At 41.2% G+C, this 6,863-nt stretch overlaps 1 non-coding gene across 1 annotated transcript; it reads right to left on the reverse strand.

The window, feature by feature from the left end:
• Positions 1 to 6,480: 6,480 nt before the first annotated feature.
• LOC141645587 (small nucleolar RNA R71) lies at positions 6,481 to 6,587 on the reverse strand. Its single transcript, XR_012545065.1, has one exon. It is a non-coding gene; the product is annotated as a small nucleolar RNA R71 (small nucleolar RNA).
• Positions 6,588 to 6,863: the final 276 nt, after the last annotated feature.

A 6,863-nucleotide genomic window follows, 5' to 3' on the forward strand; every position in this document is an offset into this window, starting at 1 on the left:
CGAACAAGCGGGTAAAGAAGTTCCAACTCAACAACATGCAATAGATAAGTTATAGTTAAATGTTTACCAGTTGTGGGATATAAATACCATCCCGATAGTTATACAACCATATCGAAAAGTAGGAGTTTAATAGTCAAAAACTAAGATAGACCCAAGTGATGACGACTAGTGAAGACCGCTCCCAAGCCCTCAAATGAATCATGCTAACCTATCAACACTGCTCCCCATATGGGCGGAAATCACCATATGGTTCACCACAGATCATTAAAACCTAAGTGTTAGCTTAATGATAAGAATGTTCAATGCATGTAAACTAAGCTTACCTACATATGACAATGCAAGGTGAAACCAACAAGGCACAATGAGAGATAAGAAATCACCCATCAACATATCCACACAACCGGTGACCGGGACACGCCCACGACGTCACTAACACACAAAAGGTACTCGGAACACGTCCGTGGTACCGGGCCCGAGTGCGACTCGAGTCCCCTGCCAGACGTCGTGCCTCACCACACGAGTCCCTCCGTAACCCAAGTACTAAATGTGCACATCCCCCTTGGATCGGAGTGGGAACCTCCAAGAGTGACTTGAGCGGAAGACGGTTTCCCAACCGACTTTCGTCTCCAAAATCGGAACCAAAGATCCTCCAACATCCTCCAATGTCCAACAACCAAGGATAAGCCAACAAATCCAATAACATAACTATGCAACCACATTATCAAAACAAGTATAATCATGTTCAACTCTTCACTAATTCATTTCTCATCATTTAATTGCTCTTTAACATGTTATCATGCAATGTAATCCTTTTTGTGACAATTTACTATCTTCATCTTAACCTAAATATCATGAAATCATCTTAAGTGATAAACCCTAATTACCAAAACATGCTATAATGCAACTATCATGAGACAATTGTAATTAGTGATAATAAATGAAATGAACAATTAAACACTAATATCACCATAGCTAAGTAGGGAAAACCCTACCTCAAGCTTATCTTCACCAATCCACAAGCTACTCACTAGAAATGCTCCTCAACAAAGCTCCCTACACATATTAATTACTACAATCAATACTACGATCTACTATGATAACCATACTAATTAAATCCCCTTTAAACATCCCCTTTAATTCATACAACCTAACAAGTATAGAGAAATCTACTAACTAAATAAGATTGTTAAGACAAGAATAAAGGAAATAAGAAGAGTAGATCAACTTACAAACAATTGGAAGAACAAGGGAGGCAAGAATCTCCTCTTAGAGAATAGGGTTTTGAGAGAGTTTGTTGTGAGGAATTTAGAGAGATAAAGGGAGATTTTAGAGAGTGGTGTGAATAGTGTTGGAGAAGGGTTTTTGTGTGGGACATCTAAGATGATAAGGTTCCGAAAGCGACATCTCACCAACAATTTCTCGTATAATCCGAACTCGACCGGCACTCGGTCTAGTGGCTGGTCCACTCGATCGAGTGGTAGCTTCACTCGGTCGAGTGGATGGTCACTCGGTCGAGTGACCAACTTTAAAGGCTTCCAGAACACTGTCCAGTGGTACTCGGTCCTTCACTCGGTCTAGTGGAGCTCCACTCGGCCGAGTTACTCGTCTACTTGGTCGAGTCTAGTCTATATAAATCCGGGGTATTACAATCTTCCCCCCTTAAAAAGAACTTCGTCCCCGAAGTTCACACCCGACACACTAAGAGTCAAAAATTCTATATCCCATGGAATTCTCAAGGAGGAAAGCGGTGAGTCGGGTATCAAAACTAGTATGCTATGAACAACTAACATTGTATGGCTAAGTAAAGAGATAAGACTTTCGTGTTACTTGTACTTGCGTAATACGCCATAGCCCTCTAGAAACATGGTTACGATCTCATAACCGACTTATACCTGCTCGAAAAGATGAGGGTATTGTTCTTTCATGTGCTCCTCGGCCTCCCAAGTGGCCTCGCTCCACAAGGTGATTGGACCACAACAATTTCACCAAGATTGTCTCACCATGTCTTGTCTTCCTAACCTTTCGGTCTAGGATTTCTTTGGGTGTTTCCTCATATGTTAGGGCATCATCGAGTTCGATCATCTCTGATTCGAGCACATGAGAGGGGTGACTTATGTACTTACGCAATTGAGACACGTGGAAGACATTGTGAACTCAGTCGAAAGCCGGTGGAAGTGTTAAGCGATAAGCCACTTCCCCGACTCTATCCAAGATTTCATAGGGGCCAATGAACTTTTGGCTCAACTTGCCCCTTTTCCCAAATCTCATGACTACTCTCATGGGTGAGACCTTGAGTAGTACCTTGTCTCCTACCGCAAATTCGATGTCACTTCTCCTCGAGTCGGCGTAACTCTTTTGCCTATCTTGTGCCGCTCTCATCTTCTCACGGATTACACGGACTTGATCAATCATGTCTTGGATCATTTGAGGTCCCAATAGCACGGCTTCCGTGCTATCATCCCAATATATCGGGCTTTGGCATTTCCTTCCATATAGAGCTTCAAATGGTGCCATGCCAATGCTAGCATGGTAGCTATTGTTGTAGAAGAACTCAATCAAATGTAGTCTTTCTTCCCAAGAGCCTCCAAATTCCAAGACACAAGCTCTCAAAATATCCTCCAATGTTTGGATGGCCCTCTCTATTTGTCCATCCGTTGCCAGGTGGAAGGCCGTACTCATCTTCAATTGGGTGCCTAAGGCGCTTTGAAGTTCTTGCCAAAATCTTGAAATGAACCACGATTCCCGGTCCGATACTATGTTCTTCGGGAACCCATGAAGCTTGACCACATGTTTGCAATAAGCATTAGCCAACTCTACCTTACTCCAAGTGTCCTTCATTGCTATGAAATGGGCCGACTTGGTCAATCTGTCCACAATGACGTTGTTCCCCTTTTGGGTTATTGGTAGTCCAACTATGAAGTCCATCAATATCGACTCCCATTTCCATTTCGGCATGTCTAAGGGTTGTATTTTCCCTTGAGGTCTCTTGTGTTCACCTTTTCACTCTTTGGCAAGTCAAACGGCTCGCCACGAACTCCGCTACATCCCTTTTCATATTCTGCCACCAAAACGTTTTCTTGAGGTCCTTGTACAACTTGTCACCACCCGGGTGTACCGAATAAGGTGTGTTGTGGGCTTCATTCATAATCTTTTTCTTAATTAAGTTCATCCTAATTAGGTACACACCACCTCCCTTTGAACCTAAGACTTCCATCCATGTGCAACTCGAATCGTGAAGGCTCTCCCTTTTCTAGTGCTCCCTTCCATTCTTGAATCTTCGTATCATTAGCTTGCCTTCCCCGGATTTCATCATATAACTCGGGCTCTAAGGTCAAATCACCCATTGTTTCCCCTATTCGTATCACATGGATACCCATCTTGCTCACTTCTTCCTTTAACCTTAACATGGACAAGGCGGTACACAAGGAGTGCACCGACTTCCTACTTAAGGCATCGACCACCACATTAGATTTCCCTTCATGATAGACTATCTCCATGTCATAGTCCCCAATAAGCTCGATCCACCTCCTTTGTCTCATGTTCAAATCCTTTTGGGTATAGATATACTTCAAGCTTTTGTGGCCGGAAAACACCTTAAAGGTTGCTCCATATAAGTAGTGTCTCCAAATCTTCAAGACAAAGAAAACGGCTCCCATTTCTAGGTCGTGGGTTGGGTAGTTCTCTTCATGGGTCTTCAATTGTCGCGAGGCATAGGCAATGACTCTACCATTTTGCATAAGCACACATCCTAGACCATTTTTTGAAGCATCGGTGTATACCTCAAAATTTTCACTCCCTTCCGGCAAGGTTAATACCGGGGCCGTGTTTAGGTGCTCCTTTAGAGTCAAGAAGGCCGTCTCACAACTCCCGTCCCATTTGAAACGGCTCTATTTCCTCATTAATGATGTCAAGGGTCTATCTTGGAGACGTCTTTCACAAATCGGCGATAATACCCGGCTAGGCCTAGGAAGCTTCGAATTTCCGCCACATTCTTGGGTGCCACCCACCTAGACATGGCTTCAATCTTGGTAGGTGATGTGACCATTATTTGAGCATATTTAGTCCCCGAATTAGCCTTGTTCCCATGCTTTTTAGTGCATATTTAGGTCATTTATTGTCTTTAGTCCTTTCTTTTTCATATTCTTTTGAGGTTTTGTTCGCTTGGTAAGAAAGGAGTGCAAACCTTGCATTTTCATGGCAAAATAGAGCTAAATTGATTGAATTCAATGACCAAGCATCAAAGAGAAGACAAGACTAGAAGGCCTTTGTACATATTATAGTAGATGGGCAATGATGAGGAAAGATCCTTGCATCTCCGACAAGATCCCCGAGGATTGTTGGAAGAAGGAGGAAGAAAAGAAGAAAAGAAAGAAACTGACGAAGAATCCGAGCGGCTTGACCCTCGGGACGCTCGTCCAAGAGGGCCAGAATCCGAGCGTCCGGCCAAGGAATCCACTCGTCCAACAGCCAGGCAATCCGCTCGTCCCGCTGCCTTGGACGCTCGGATTGTGTTACAGCAACTTTTTGTTTTCTTCTTGTTCTATGAAGGATGCGCATATTTCGGAAAGACCGGCATCTCTTTTGAGAGGAGCGATTCCTCAAGGACTTAATCGTCATTTAAGCCTTTAGTAATCCCTAATTTATGTACCTAATCCCCACTATAAATACCCCATTAGTCTAATTAGATAATCATGTTCTTCTTATCAATCTCTAGTGTAGTTTATATCATTCTAATCTCTTCTTAATCTTGTAATCACCTTTTAATCAAGTCTTAATACAAATCTCATTTCCTTAATCTCTCTTTTGTTCATCTTTTATTTTGGGTAATTGAAGATTATTTGGGTTATTATTGGGAGATTGACAACCTTCCAATCAATCATCAAGTACTTCTATTATTCTTTGCTTTATTATTGGAATCATTAGTAGGTATAATTCTCTTAATCCCTTTTTAATTATTGTTAATTATCTTCATTTATTCATCATGTCTTGCTTTGTTAATGTGATTGACAATCTTGTTAACATGCTAAACTTGATAATGAGTGAGTAGTTTCCTTAACTAAGGTTAATGGGTAATTAGGGGAAATCAACATGGGGAATGATTCATGCTTAATTTAATATGTTTTCATAGTTTATTTGCTTGCTTGTTGTGATCTCAACTTATGCACATGTTATGTTTGATGAAATGCGAGCCTATGAATCCTTGCATTTTTTACCCATCACTTATCTTTTCAATGAGACTTGTAAGACATAAACCAACTCGAGTCTCATTAGACCATGCATATAGTTGAGTAGGGAGGATTAAGTCGACTTGTAGGTGTTGTACAATCTAATCGATTCGGCTCCTGGACCCAAACCTTCCTAGGATTGTAAGATATAAACCAACTCGATCCATCACAACAATAATCACTTGCTTATAATTTGAGAATATGTTTGTATGATCAATTCTCATGAATCCCCTATGACCCCATGACACCCTAATGGCTTTTATCAACTGCTTACATCCCTTTTTAATCATCTTGCTTGTTTACTTTCATTGCTATTTAGTTTAGTGATCTTCTACTTCAAACCCCAAATTGTGACACCCCTAGGCACCGCTACTTACAATTAAAAATCTTACTTCAATACCCGTCCCTTGGGATCCGACCTTTACTTGCCTCTTTACTAATAGTAGAGTTGTTTGTGAAGTTATAAATATTGTTTTGGTCTAGGTGCTCCTAACGACAAGTAACCGAAAACTAAACCTCCAAGTGAGTACGCATAAAAAATGGCGCCGTTGCCGGGGACGGTGTTAACTTGATTTAGATTTTCTTAGATTGTTATTAGTTGTGTCTTTCTTTGCCTTGGGGAAGTAAAACTCCTCAAGGTTTGTTCTAATTATTTTCAAGTTGTTTGATATTTTGCATGTCTAGAAGATCACAAGGTAACTTGTTACCCTTTGATCACGAAATTGAAAGAACTTTGACAAACAATAGAGGACTTGCTAGAGATACTTTAGGAGGTATTGGTGAGGTTGTAGATATTCAACCAAACACTATTGAGTTCGTCAACCCTTTTGCAAGAGAAGGTGAGGAGAATCCAACACAAAATCCAACACAAAATCAACCCACAATGCCTAAATTTTCATCACATTCCGTACCAACCGAGGAGAACATACCCAATGGTACTCCCACACCACAACACTTAACCGGAAACTTCATTGCCAAATCCGCATTTATCCAATTAGTCGAAAGAAGCCAATTTGGGGGGATGCCTAGTGAAGACCCTCATTCTCACATGGAGATTTTTTGTGACTATTGTGATGCGATTTCACAAATCGGTGTAACTCAAGACCAAATTCAATGGGTCTTATTCCATTTTTCTCTAATTGGCACCGCAAAACAATGGTTGAAAGGCCTTGATAAGGCTACTCTCGGAATTGACTCTTGGAAGAAATTAGCTCTAGCTTTCTACAAAAAGTTCTACCCACCGGAAAAGACTAACATGCTAAGAGCTCAAATTACGGGTTTTACGCAAAGAGATGAAGAATCTTTGTATGAAGCTTAGGAGCGGTTCAAGGGAATTTGTCGCTCATGTCCTCATCATGGACTTAGCGAGTGGTTATTGGTACAACAATTTTGGAATGGTCTTTATGAATACTCAAGAAACATTCTCAACATGGGATCAAATGGTATGTTCACCGAAGTTGACGATAATCAAACTTGGAACAAGATTGAGGAAATGGCGGTCCATAATTCACAATATAGTAGACCTCGCAAGGCTACTAGAGGAGGAAAGCATGAAGTGAACTCTATTACTCAATTGGGTGCTCAACTATGTGCTCACATTGATACCATCAACTTGAAGTTCGAAAAAGCTATGGCTAG

This window comes from Silene latifolia, chromosome 2 (genome assembly GCF_048544455.1).
Source record: "Silene latifolia isolate original U9 population chromosome 2, ASM4854445v1, whole genome shotgun sequence".
Taxonomy (NCBI): Eukaryota; Viridiplantae; Streptophyta; class Magnoliopsida; order Caryophyllales; family Caryophyllaceae; genus Silene; species Silene latifolia.